This window comes from Solanum pennellii, chromosome 2, assembly GCF_001406875.1.
Source record: "Solanum pennellii chromosome 2, SPENNV200".
Lineage (NCBI taxonomy): Eukaryota > Viridiplantae > Streptophyta > Magnoliopsida > Solanales > Solanaceae > Solanum > Solanum pennellii.
This window is the reverse complement of record NC_028638.1, coordinates 9465152-9479992: the sequence shown is the minus strand read 5'-3', so window position 1 is coordinate 9479992 and position 14841 is coordinate 9465152.

Below are 14841 nucleotides of genomic sequence, written 5' to 3'. Positions count from 1 at the left end.
GAGGACCCTTGCAAATTGGCAAAAAGTTACCATGAGGCAGAGTCCATCAACGGATTGCAGGTGACGATCCGTTGCTGAATCTACGGGGAGACAATGAATCCGTCGATGAAGTATAGCCAAATTTCTTGGGATTCTTTTTGGCAACTCTCTTACCAAAACTGTGGAAGTGCAGCACGGAGGCCACACTGCCCGTCGAATGACCTATGGCCCGTTAGTCGGAGTCTCGTAGATCAAGTTTGTTTTTGGCTGTGTTGTTTTAAGTAAATTATTTAATTATTTAAAAGGTTATTTAGTTAATTAAAGCTTAATGGGTGTTCAAATAAATTAATTAAGAACATCAATAAAAATACTTAGCCTAATTAAACTAGACTTAAGCTCATAATTCCCAAAACCAAAACTCTTTTCCTCGTCTCTTCTTTATCTCTCTAGTGAAGACTCCATTCAAGACCAAGATAGGTGAGGGTTATACGGATAAAATTACCAAGGTTTCACCATCAATCATCATCAATAAGTAAGGTATGATATCTAATTCACTTTTGAGACCTCTTTCCTCAAATGGTTCCATCAAATTGATTTCCAAAGTGGAGTTTTCAAGTGGATTTTCATGTAATATGAAATTGATGTTATGAATTGAATTTTTTAGGATTTATTTTTGATATTATCAATAGATTAACATGTATTCTAAATTAATTATGAAATATCATGATGGATTGGTCTATTTTGTAGAAGATGACCCTTAACCCTAGGTTATGATCTTGATATGAATTAGGTTATACTGAATCGTTTGACTTGGTTGTTGGTTGAATTACTACTAGATGATGTTTTTACACTAATCATGAATTAATTAAGGTGATTTGTAGTCTTTCAAGCTAGTTCTTGAGAAAATTATCTAGGTTATGAGGTATATTGTGAATTGACCTAAGTATCTTGTCTTAAGCTATGATCTAGTATTGAATTGTGATGTAGTGATTCTTCTAATCTTGTTATCATGTTGTTTATTGACTTATGATGATGTATACCCAAATTGGGTCTAATTAAGGGTTTGTGGTAAGACCTTGATGATTAACTATAAAGGAGACTTTGTAAGTCTTATGATCCCTATCATTTACTTCAAATTATGGATAATTGTGTTTAAGTCATGATGATATGTTGGAGTGTGGCTTGTATTAGGATTGATAGGATAGTATGATATTGAATTGAAATGTCTTGACTAAGATGTAAACTTAAGATTTATATGTTATAAGGATCGTAAATGATTTACCAATGTACCATATCATGATATGATAATGTTATTGTGCTAACCTTACCTATATATGAATTGTAATGAATGGAAAACACTCATGCAATTCTTATTGAGTTATGATGATCATGAATATACAAGGGTTAGACCTTATGACTTACAATAAGTTATGATGATTGATAAATACATTAAAAACATTTCAAAAAGGGAATTTAGCTTTGCACCGAGTGAACTTGACAATGGGAGGTGATGGCTTTCCATAGAGGAAGATCACCCTATAGTTCCACATGTGGTGTTGACTCCCCTACGAGGGAAACTCATCCATTTTATTTGATGTGTTAACTCTCCTCTAAGGGATAATCCATCCAATGGATTCCCATGAGAGGAGGCCCCAATGTTCAAGTGGTATGTAGAAGTATTATAACTATCTCTTAGCTCTTGAACTATGTTTCCCCCATCATAAGACTAGCTAATGGATCCAACTAGAACGCTACGTTTATGTTTGGTTTTACTTTGGTCGGTAGACCACCTTCCTTCGATGTAAGGATTTACAACACCAGATTCCACACTTAGCTCTTGTGGTCTATGTCGATTAAGGCAAGTGTTACCTAACTAAAATGACGTGATGAAGTACAAACTAACTAAGGTGACTTAAGAGGTTGACTTAACCTAGGTTTGGGTATGAGACTCTACCTATGACTTGCACTAGTTTGCCTTGAAGGGAACTTTAGGAGGTTGTTACTATGTATGAATATGCTTAAATGATACATGACATGTATATGATGAACTTGGACATTTTTGACACTATAAGATTATTAGTTTCACTTATGAATATGTGTTGGTCTTATGGTCAACGTAATATGACATGTACTCTTACAAACTATGCAATGTGAAGTAGGATGTTAGTCATGATTCTCGTTGGGTTACTTGATTGAGTAAGATTATGGGTCTTTGCTTAGTCATCACACTTGTTGACTTTATAGGGGTTCATGGGTAATTGTCTTGCTTTGGTTACGTTGAAATGTACTCTTATTGATGCTTGTTGCTATTATGACTTGATGATAGAGTTACTTGGCTATGTGTTCAATTAGAGTATATGTATGTTGACTTGACTATTTTTGATGTTGTTGGTCTTGTGATTTACATTATTGTAACTTAATGACATGTTGTATTGTTTGGTATGGTCTAGTTAAATATGCATAAAGATATTTAATGAAAAATTCATACATTATGAAATGTCATTTTTCTTAGCATGATTTCAAAGTATGTGTGCATATGGTCTCATACTTAGTACAAGTGGTGTACTAACCCCATTTTCCTTTTTCCCAATATTTTAGGTTCTGGTCGTTAAAGTTCATTTGAAGACGACTTGAAGAAGACTTGGATCTCTTGACCATCCAAGTAGGGTAGGTCCTCACTTTTCGAGGGAGATGCCACTATCTAGCTATGGAGTTGTTTGAGCTTAAGACTTTTATGTTTCTTTCTTTTCCATTTAGTATGAAACATTGTACAGCCCATGTGAGGCATTCTTACTTTGATGTATGGTTTATGCCCAAGTTTTTACACTCTTATTAGATGGTTATGAGATGAGACGACAATTATGACTATGTTATATTTTATATACTTATGTGTGGTAAAAGTAGAAAACTAAGTAATCTTCCTATATGAAGGGCTTATATATACTCAATATATATATATACATATATATATAAATACATACATACATATATATATATATATATATATATATATATATTATATATATTTATATACACTGTGAATGTAGAGGTCTATGTAAACCTCGGATTAGATATAACTGAAAAGTCTTAAATTTTTTGCTAAATTTAACCTATGAATGTAATGATCTAAACTAATAGGCTAGTCTTAGTCCTCAAAGAGGATGACAACGTCGGTTCTGTCTAGGGGCTATTCCCGGATGTGACATAAGCATGTCATGAAAATATGTTATGAGTATGAAGTTGGTTACTTAATGCGATACTTAGACTTCGATGGGATTATGGGGTTCTACCTTTGGCATTGCACAATTATTACTTGGGTAATCTACATGTTGGGTTGGTATTATGTTGAATTGAATTATTACGCTTCTTATATATGCATGTTGAGTTAAATTGATAGAAAACATGGTTTTGAAAAAAATGTCCTTTTCTCATGCAGTGATGATTTTTGTGCATAGGATCCATACTTAGTACATATGTTTTGTACTAACCCATATTTCTCCCTTTTTCCCCAAACATTTTAGGTTCAAGTTATTGAGGAGATTCGTGGTCATTGAAGAAGAAGACTGGACTCTTTCCTAAGTAAATTGGTGAGTCCTCATGACTTTTGAGGATATAACCACTTGTCAAGCCTTATTAGTTTTGTCTACCTTTTGAGGCAATTATTCCATTCTCATATTGAGAATTCATTGTAGCCTATATGGGCATATTGTAATAGACTAAGGTCTATGCCCAAACTATTTACATTCATTCTTTAGATGGTTAAATGTGAGACGAACTATTAGACTATGTTGTTGTTAAATGTTAAGTAAGAATCCTATGTATGCTTGCGATTTAGAGGTCTATGTAAACCTCATTACGTATATATGTTAATTTTTAAATTTATCCGCATTTTGACCTATGATATGTGATGACAATACTAAAAGGCTTGTCGTTGTCCTCTTCGAGGACAATGGCGCCGATAACGACTGGGGTGTACTTTGGGTCGTTACGAACTACGTATCTGAGCATTAGGTTAAGGTAAATCTTAGGATTGATGTCTCACTAAACCACGTCTATGTAGGTTCTTATTAATAATTGTGAAGCACGCCACAATTATGAATAAGAGACTATGTGATGCTTAGGAAATTTCACTCTATTATTATTCCTTCGTCGTTCCTAAGAGTCCTAGATCTATTTAGTCCTTTCTTATAATCCTTTTATTGTGCTTATAGGCAATCAATACAAGGAGGAATATTGCTTGAAGGGTGCGAGAGGAGAATTTGAATGAGGAGGTCCCCCCTCAAGCTCCCAAAACCCTCAAGTCTATTGGAGAAGGCGCTATGTATAACATTGAGATAACGTCAGCCATACATAGCTTGACTCAAGTGTTGGATACCCAAGTGTCCAGGGATGCAAGAGTGCAAGTGATTCCCACTTCTAACACTATTGCTTCAATGATAAGGGATTTCACACGGATGAATCCCCCTATTTCCTATGGTTCAAAGATGGAGGAGGACCCACAAGGGTTCATTGATGAAGTGTTTAAAGTTCTTGATGCTATAGTTTATTCTCAAGAAAAGGCGGAGCTAGCTGCCTACCAACTCAAAAACGTAGCTCAAGTTTTGTATGAGCAATGAAGGATGAGAGTCCAGTTATAGAAGGCCGGATTACTTGGGGAGATTTCAATACTATTTTCGTTTATAGGTTCTTTCCCCTGGAACTAAGGGAGAGGAAAATGCAAGAACTCATCAATCTTTTTCAGGGGTGTATGAGCGTGAAGGAGTATATCCTCAAGTTCACTCAACTATCTAAGTATGCTCCTACGATGGTTGCGAATTCTAGAGCTAAGATGAACACTTTTTTTATGGGGATATCTGACTTTGTGGTTAATGAATGTAAGTTGGCTTTGTTGATTCCTATCAAGGACATCTCTCCTCTTATGATTCATACCTAACAAATTGAGGAGCAGAAGCTTAAGAAAATTTTTAGTTAATTGAAGAAGGTAAGAATCGAAGATGGGAATTCTTCCAAGGCTAAGTTTGAGGTACAAGACAAAAAAATGTTCAAAAGGAGGTTTTCCAACCAATTCCCTTCTAATGCTCCAAGGGTCAACAAGAGTAAGGTTCCTACTCCTAAGGTTCAAGAGCAGAAATGTGGTAGATTTTATGTTGAGAAAACTCTTTGTGAAAAATGTGATAAGAGACATGATGGTAAGTGTCTAGTTGGCACGGGTAATTTCTACGGTTATGGCAAGAGTTGTCACATGAAGAGAGATTCCCCTATGATAAAGTCTCAAGGAAGGGAAAATGCTAAAGCTCAAGCAAGTTCCCCAAATCCGGATGCTCCTAAGAAGAATCACTTCTATGCTATTCAATCCTGATGTGATCAAGAGAGCTCAACGGATGCGGTGACCAGTATGTTAAAATTATTTTCCTTTGATGTATATGCTTTGTGGGATCCTTGATCTACATTGTCATTTGTAACCCCTGTTGTAGCCATTAAATTTGAAATACTACCTAACATATTAGACTAACCTTTTTTGGTTTCTACCTCGATTCCGTGGTGGTTAATAGAGTCTATAAAGGTTGTTCTATTTCGTTGCCCAATAGAGTTACATTAGTTGACTTGCTAGAACTTGATATACTAAATTTTGATGTCATATTGGGGATGGATTGATAGCATACTTGCTTTGCTTCTATCAATTGTCGGACAAGGGTAGTCAAATTTCAATTTCCAAATGAACCCGTTTTTGAGTGGAAGGGAGGGAACCCAAATCCTAGGGATAAGATCATTTCATGTCTAAGAGCTTGCAAATTGATTGCAAAGGGTTGCCTCTAAAACATAGTAAGAGTTAAGGATCTTGAATCCGAAGTCCCTCCCTTAAATTTGATACCTGTAGTAAGGGAATTTCCTAAGATCTTTCCCGATGACCTTCCCGGAATTCCTTCCGAACGAGAGATTGACTTCAGCATAGATTTATTAACGGATATACAACCTATTTGAATCCCTCCTTGTCGGATGGCCCCGAACGAGTTGAAAGAACTAAAGGCTCAACTCAAGGATTTGCTAGATAAGGATTTTAATAAATCAATCATATCTCTAAGGGGCGCACTGATATTGTTTGTGAAGAAGAAGGATGGAGTCTTTGAGAATGTGTATCGACTATCGTCAATTGAACAAAGTCACAATAAAGAATAAGTACATGTTCACAAGACTTGATGACTTATTTGATCAACTCCAAGGAGCGAGCTACTTTTCAAAGATTGACTTGAGGTCGGGTTATCATAAACTTAGAGTGAGGGAGGTTGATATTTTGAAACAACATTCTGAATAAGATATGGTCACTTTGAGTTCCTAGTGATGTCATTTGGTCGAAAAAATGACCCAATGGACTTTATCGACCTTATGAATCGGTTTTTAGAAAGTATCTTTATTTGTTTGTGATTGTCTTCATTGATGACATTTTGCCATACTCTACGAGTGAGAATGATATATGAGACAATTGAGGATGTTTTTGCAAGTTCTCACGGATAAATAACTTTTTTCTAAGTTTAGCAAGTGTGATTTTTGGTTGAGATCGGTTGCATTTCCTGGTCACGTTGTCTCTAGTGAAGAGGTAGAGGTTGATCCAAGGAAAACGGAAGTGGTCAAGAGTTGGCCTAGAAGTTTGAATCCTACTGACGTCCGAAGTTTTCTAGGGTTGGCCGGTTATTATAGGAGATTTTTTTAGGGATTTTCGTTTATTGCAGCTCCACTAGCAGCCTTAACCCAAAATAAGTCCAAGTTTTAATTTTTGAAATCAAGTGAAAAGAGTTTCCAATTATTGAAGGATAGACTGATCTTTGCTCCGCTATTGACCCTACTAGAGGATACCGAAGGTTTTGTGATTTATTGTGATGCCTCCCGAGTGGGTCTAGGATGTGTGCTCATGCAACATTGCAAATTCATAGAGTATGTCTATAGACAACTCAAGCCACATATAAAGAATTATCCAACTCATGACCTTGAACTTGCGGCTTTGGCGTTTGCCTTGAAAATTTTCAGACATTATATCTATAAGGTACGTGTTGATGTGTTCTTCTGATCACAAGAGTCTACAATATTTATTCACACAAAAAGATTTGAATCTAAGACAAAGAAGATGGTTAGAAATTTTAAAGGTTTATGACATTAGTGTCCTTTACCATCCAAAGAAAGCCAATATGGTAGCGGATGCACTAAGCTGAGTGTCCATAGGTAGTGTGGATCATGTGGGTGATGATAAGAAAGAATTGGTGAAAGAGGTTTATAGTTTGGACTAGTTAGAAGTATCTTTAAAGGGTGGTTTAATGGTCCGTCATAACTTCGAGTCATCTATACTGGTTGATGTGATATTCAAGAAACATTTTGATACTCTATTAATGGAGTTGAAAGAATCAGTCCTTAAAAAGAATAATGAATGTTTATCCCAAGGGGAGGATGGGGTAATTAGGTACCAAGGAAGATTATGTGTACCAGATATGGATAGTCTAAGAGAGAAAATCATGGATGAGGCTTATGGCTCCCGATACTACATCTATCCAGGGGACACCAAGATGTACAATTACTTGCATGATATCGATTGGTCGAATGGAATCAAAAGAGATGTATATAAGTTCATGTCAAGATGCCCAAATTGCTAAAAATTCAAAGTCGAGCATCAAGTCTCGGGTGATCTAACCCAAGATATTGATATCCCCACTTGGAAGTGGGAAGATGTATACATGGACTTCGTGGTAGGTTTGCCCCAATTCCTTCTCATAAAAGTTTCTTACACGGCAGGGAGTATGCTAAATTGTATGTTAAGGAGATTGTGAAGTTGCATGGGGCCCCCTTGTCGATCATTTCGGATAGAGGAGACCAATTTACTTCACATTTTTGGAGATTGTTCCAAATTGGGCTCGTTACTCAAGTAAAGCTTAGCACCGCCACCCCCAAACTGATGGCCAAGTGGAGCGAACCATCCAAACTCTTGAACACATGTTGACGGCTTGCGTGATTGATTTAAAAAGGAATTGAAATGATCACATACCTATGATACAGTTAACCGTCCTTGATTAGATGATTTGAAGTGGGTGAGTTGGCTCTTCTTGGTCCCCAATTAGTTTATGAGTCCACGAAAAATATTTGACTCATAAGAGAGAGGTTGAAAATGGATTATAGTCGGCAAAAATCTTATGCCAACAATAGAAAGAGGGTCCTTGAATTCAAAGTAGGATACTGCGTCTATTTGAAAATTTCACCCATGAAAGGGGTGACGAGGTTTGGAAAGAAGGTAAATCTTAGTCCCTGTTATGTGGGGCCTTATAATATTTTTAAAAGGGTAGGGGAAGTGGCATATGAGTTAGAGTTTCCAATCGAATTGACATCGGTACATCCGATGTTCCATGTGTCTACGCTCAAGTAGTGTGTAGGTGATCCGGTGTCAATTGTGCTTTTAGAATGTTTAGGGGTAAGAGAGGACATTTCTTATGAAGAGGTCCCAGTTAAAATTTTTGATAGACAATTTAAGAGATTAAGGAACAAGGTCCTAGTTAAAATGTTGAGGATGAAACATGGGAAGTCGAGGCCGACATGAAGACCTGTTACCCTCATCTCTTTCTCCCTACTCCTATACAAACTTAAGGTTAGTAGCTTTCTCTTGAATGATTTATATTAATAATTTTAAAACTATCATGTGTGTGTGCATAATTTGTAGAAATTCCTGCCTAAGTTGAGCTCTTTTTTTTTCTTTCCATGAAATATGCTTATTATGTTGGCTTTCACTTCAGTGTGTTATGTGCTATAAGTGATCATGGATATTATGATGAGCATGTTTGATAATTTTTCTGATAAGAAATCAGCATGTCAACTTTTAATGTTCATATTGAGCTAATATTGAAATGGAGAAGGTAGTACCTCCTTAGGTGATACAAAAAGTTGAGCTTTTGTTATGGTATGTGTGGATTAAGTTCCTATTTGTTGATTTTATATTTTTATGTTGAAGGGAGTTGAAATTTCCTCCTATGAGTTGTGACTCATTATGATGTTGCTGCTTGGTTGGCTTCTATTCTTGAGTTTATTCCTTATTCCCAATAGAAGGTTTAAGGTGTCATTCGAGGACGAATGTTCCTAAGGGGGGGATATTGTAACACCCCGTAATTTCCATGACCTATAACAAAGACTAATGTGTTATATAATAATGATTTTAGAACTTACATAGTGTAAATAATTTGTGTGAGAAGTATTGGAGTCATAGTATTAAAGAAAAGCCTTAACATCCGGAAACTAGCGAAATTCACTAGTTGACGTCCCTATGTTTAGTGAAGGTTTTGGAGGGTCATATGAATTAAAAAACTTGTAAAAATATTTTGAATATGTGGAATGTAGTATCGAGGGTCAAAATGTACTGTCACGACACCCTAAAGACCTCCAGAAGGGTCCTTGGGGAGGACCCGAAGTTGGGCAAGCAAGCTGTCAAGCAGCTTGCGCACAGGCATATTCTGGTGGCTGATGCGCATCGTGCAGACATAAAGTGGGAATCATAAGTTGTCCTAGCGACTCGGGGATGACACGAACCCTAATGACTCAGCACAATATTCAAAAATAAATTGGGGAATTAGCCTCGCGATGGGCACCTACTTCCTTGATATCCTAAAAGTCATATTTTGGGTGTTTTGACTTCACAAATAAACTCATTTCAGTGAGGGGTCTTTTGGGTAATTTAATGGGTGACTATATGATGTTTTGGGTCAATTTTAGGTCAATTTTATCACTCAAACCAAGTCCCACAAGTTGAACTCAAAAATCTCTCTTCCAAATTCTCTCTCTTCCTCCAAGACTCCATTGAAGACCAAAGCTCCAAGAAGAAGATCAAGGCTTCAAGTTTTTCAACTCAATTTTGTGGATTAATATTCATTAAGGTATGGTTTCTTAACTCTTTGTATTCCATTCCCCAAGAGGTCCCTCCAAAAGATGATTTCTAAAATCCCCCAAATCTAGGTTTTGAACAAGAAATTACGAGTCAATTGTAGTTCGTTGTGGTGAATTAAGGTTGTTTATTTATATGTATATGGTTAATTGATGATTTCCTATGATATTTCCCCAGAACCATGTACTTCCCCTAATTTCATTAAAACCTTGAATTGATATATTGAATTTTGAAAAATATGAATATGCAGGTTAACTACATTGTTGTTAATTATGTAATTGCTTATTGAATTTACATCGTTTATGTAATTGGTTATATATTTTTTTGTAATGGAAGTATGAAGGTTCTCGGAAGGGCAAAGAGGTATGTTTATTGGTTCTTCTGGGATTCAATTGTGAATTATGAGTTACTTATATAGTAATGCTCCTATGTCTAATGTGTGTGTGGTTGTGGTGTTGATGCTAGAAATTCCTCATCCTTAACCCTAAGGCATTGAATTAGACATGAATTATGTATGAATAATATGATATGAATATTATATGATTTAAAGTAGTTTCTCATGATTATAATAAAGTGTTAAGTTAAAGGTTTACTCACTTTTATGTGCTTTCTAAGGTAAAAGGGTAGTTCTCACTTATGAGTACCTTGATCTATTATGATAAGATGTTAAACTAGGGTTCTAGAGGATACTAATGTGATCTTTTATAATGACTATGATGATTACTAAAGGGAATAATTGCTTAGCACCGAAAGGGCATGTAAATGAGATGGAGGTCTCACGTTAGTAAGTCTGGCCTCCCATATAGATTTCCTCACGTTACTAAGTCTGGATTCCCTAATTATGTGTTGTCTCATTAGATGGAAACCTACAAGTTAGTAAGTCAAGGTTTCTAGTAACAATCTCCTTGACCCTTAACTATGAGCCCCCATAGGACTCTAGCTTAGTGGATCCACCTAGATAGTTATGTACGAATGGTTACACCTTAGGCAAGTGTTAACAGTCTCTTTTTGGCGTGGGAGTAGAAAAATGGATTCCATGTAGCCCACATGGTCTCATGTTCGTTATTGAACTTCTTTCCCTAATGTAAAAGTAATGAGTAATTATGCATGTGAAGTCTCATTAGGGTTGTCCTGAAGGCTACTACATAGGGTGAGGGAGGGTATGCGACTTCTCTTACTCATTGCACATGTGGGATCCTAAGGGATTGTTCTAGTAGTGTTCTTTTATGATTATTATTATGATTATGGTTATGTTAATAAGATATGAGTAGGTATTGATGTATAAGCATGTTATGAAAATATGTTGTGAGTATGAAGTGGGTTTCTTAATGTGATACTTAGCCTTGGATGGGATTATGGGTTCTACCTTTTGCATTTAACACGTATTACTTAGGAGATATACATGTTGGGTTGCTAATATGTTGAATTTACTTATAATGCTTCTTATATATATATTTTGAGTTCAATTGATAGAAAGCATAGTTTTGACTAAATTGTCCTTTTCTCATGCATTGATGATTTTTGTACATATGAGTCATACTTAGTAAATGTATTTTGCACTGACCTATATTTATCCCTTTTCCCCAAAACATTTTAGGTTCAGGACATTGAGGAGATTCGTGGTCATTGAAGAAGAAGACTAGGTTCTTTCCTAAGTCAATTGGTCAGTCCTCATGACTTCTGAGGATAAAACCACTTGTCAAGCCATATTAGTTTTATCTATGATTTGAGACAATTATTCCATTCTCATGTTGAAACTTCATTATAGCCTATATGGGAATATTGTAATAGACTAAGGGCTATGCCCAAACTATTGAGATTCATTATTTAGATGGTTAAATGTGAGACAAACTATTACACTACGTTGTTGTAAAATATTAAGTGAGAAGCCTATGTATTCTTCGTATGTAAAGGTCGATGTAAAACTCATTACATATATATGTTAAGTTTTAAATTTATCCGCGTTTTGACTTATGATATGTGATAAAAAATGCTAAGAGGCTTGTCTTAGTCCTCTTCGAGGATGACGACGCCGGTAACGACTAGGGTGTACTTTGGGTCATTACAACACTTTTTAATTCTTTCCTTCTAATCATTTTCTTGTGCTTATAGGACATTGATACAAGAAGGAATAACGCTAGGAGTACCAAAGGGGATAATGCTAATGAGGTGGTTCCCCCTCATGATCCTCAAAATCCTCAAGTTCCTATTGAAGGAGCGGTTATATCTAACATTGAGATAAAGGCTTCCATCGATATTTGGAATCAAGTGTTTCCTAGTGAAGGTTCTAGGAATTCTAGGGTGCAAGTGAATCCAAATTCTAGAACCACCGCATTAGGGATACGAAATTTCACAATGATGAATCCCCTTAATTTCTTTAAATCCAAGGTGGAGAAAGACCCATAAAGGTTCATAGATGAAGTATTCAAGGTGGTAGAAGTCATGGTTGTGACTCCTTAAGAAAAGGCAGAATTGGTTGCGTATCAACTCAAGGATGTGTCTAGAGTTTTGTATGAACAATGGAAAGATGAGAGGCCGGTTAGAGAAGGTCGGATCACTTGGGAAATGTTCAAAAAACTTTTCTTGATAGGTTCTTTTTTTGGAGCTAAGTGAGAGAAAATTTCAAGAATTCATCATCTTCGCCAAGGGCATATAAGTGTGAAGGAGTATAGCCTCAAGTTTACTTAACTATCCAAATATGCTCCTACTATGGTAGAAGACTCTAGGTCCAGATGAATAAGCTTGTTATAAGGATAGCCGTCCTTGTGGTGAATGAATGTAGGTCTTCTATGTTAATTCCAAGCATGGACATTTCTCATCTTATGGTCCATGCCGAACAAATTGAGGAGCACAAGCTCAAGAAAGTTTGTAGAAAGTTGAAGAGATCACAGTCCGATGAGGGAAATTTCTCCAAGACTAGGTTTGAGATACAAGACAAACCAAAGTTCAAAAAGAGGTTTTCTATTCCATGTCCCTCCAATTGTCCAAAGACAAATCAAGGGAGGAGGACTACCCATAAGACTCAAGGGGAAATAAGAGTGTCCTTTCTATGGAAAGAACAATTTGTGCCAAGTGTGGTATAAATCGTGACGAAAAGTCTCTTACCTATACGCATTTACTATGGATTAGGGAAGAGTGGTACCCAATTGAAGGATTGCCCGACCCATTAGTCAAAAGGGAAGAGAAGGTACCCAAACTCTCACGAATTCTCCAAACTTCAATGCCCCCAAAAAGAATCATTTTTATTCCCTTCGATATCGAGGTAATCAAGAGAGCTTTTAGACGTTGTCACCGATATGTTACAAGTATTTTCCCTTGATGTTTATGCATTGTTGGATCCCGGTGCAACTTTATCTTTCTTAACCCCTTTAGTGTCCAAGAGATTTAGTATGCTTCCCGACGTGTTCCATTAATCATTTTCGGTCTCTACCCCGATGGGTGATTCCATACTTGCTAAAAGAGTTTATAGAGGTTGTTCCATGTCATTTCCCAATAGAGTCATATTAGTTAACTTTGTAGAATTTTATATGTTGGAATTTGATGTATTATTGGAAATGGATAGGCTACACTCTTATTTTGCTTTTATTGATTCTAGGACCCGGGTAGTAAAGTTTCAATTCCAAAATGAACCCGTTGTAGAGTGGAAGGGGGAAATCTATCTCCAAAGAGCCTAATCATTTCTTCTATTAAGGCTTATAAAATGATTTATAAGGGATTCTACTCTATTAGATCTCCATTAACGGCTTTGATTCAAAAGAAGGCTAAGTTCGAATGGTCAGAGGTATGTAAGTAAAAAATTCAATTGTTGAAAGACAGGCTTACCTCCTCTTCGGTATTGGCTTTTCCGGAGGGCACAAAAGGGTTTGTGATATATTTTGACGCTTCTCTGGTAGGTTTGAGTTGTGTCCTTATACAAAATATCAAGGCGCAGCGGTAGTGTTTGCTTTGAAAATATGATGGCACTATCTATATGGGGTACATATGGATGTATTTACCGACCACAAAAGTCTTAAATATGTGTTCACTCAAAAAGAGTTGAGTCTTTAACAAAGAAGGTGGTTGCAATTTTTAAAGGACTATGACATGAGTGTCCTTTACCACCCTGACAAAACAAATGTTTTTGCAGATTCTTGAGTAGAATGACCATCGGTAGTGTAACACATGTCCCCAATAATAATAAAGAACTAGTTAGGTATTTTCATAGATTGACTCGTTTGGGTGTTCAATTAAAAGATTCTCAAAAGGGGGTTTCATGGTTCATCATAACTCTGAGTCGTCTCTAGTTGTTGAGGTACAGTCTAGGCAACATTTTGATCCTCAATTGATGGAGTTGAGGAAATTGGTTCTTATAAAGCTTAGTGAGTCATAATGTGTTAAGAATGCCAATGATTAGACCAGGGTTCACACGGATAGATGCACGTAGAACCAGACTTCAGAACCCTTGATACATCCGAGCCAACTAACTTGGGGAGTTAGTTGAGCTATGAAATGTTTGGTCCAACCATGTAGGGATCTCGAATACGAAGATTTACTCGAAGGAGTCTTTACCATACTTAAAAAGTTGATATTTTAGGTTTGGAGGGTTTAGGGGTAAAATGGTCTTTTTCTAGGCTAAGGTAATATCATAATTACCATAAATTTTTAATTATTTTTTTAATTAATAAGGTGGAGGGGCAATTTGGGGAGAAATAGCCGAAATTGAGCTCTTGAGGTGAAGTCTTGCTTCACCCGGGTTCGAACCTAGGTGGAAGCAATGAATGAATGTGATTTTTAATTAAGCTATTGAATTAATATAATTAATTAATTATTGTTATTAATTAGATGAATTAAAATTAATTAAAAATTATATTTTTAATAATTAAGAAAACATTATTTGACTAAGTCTTAGACTAGACTCCTAAGCCTAATATAACTCCCACTCTCTCACGTCTATCTCTCAACTCTCACGCTCAATC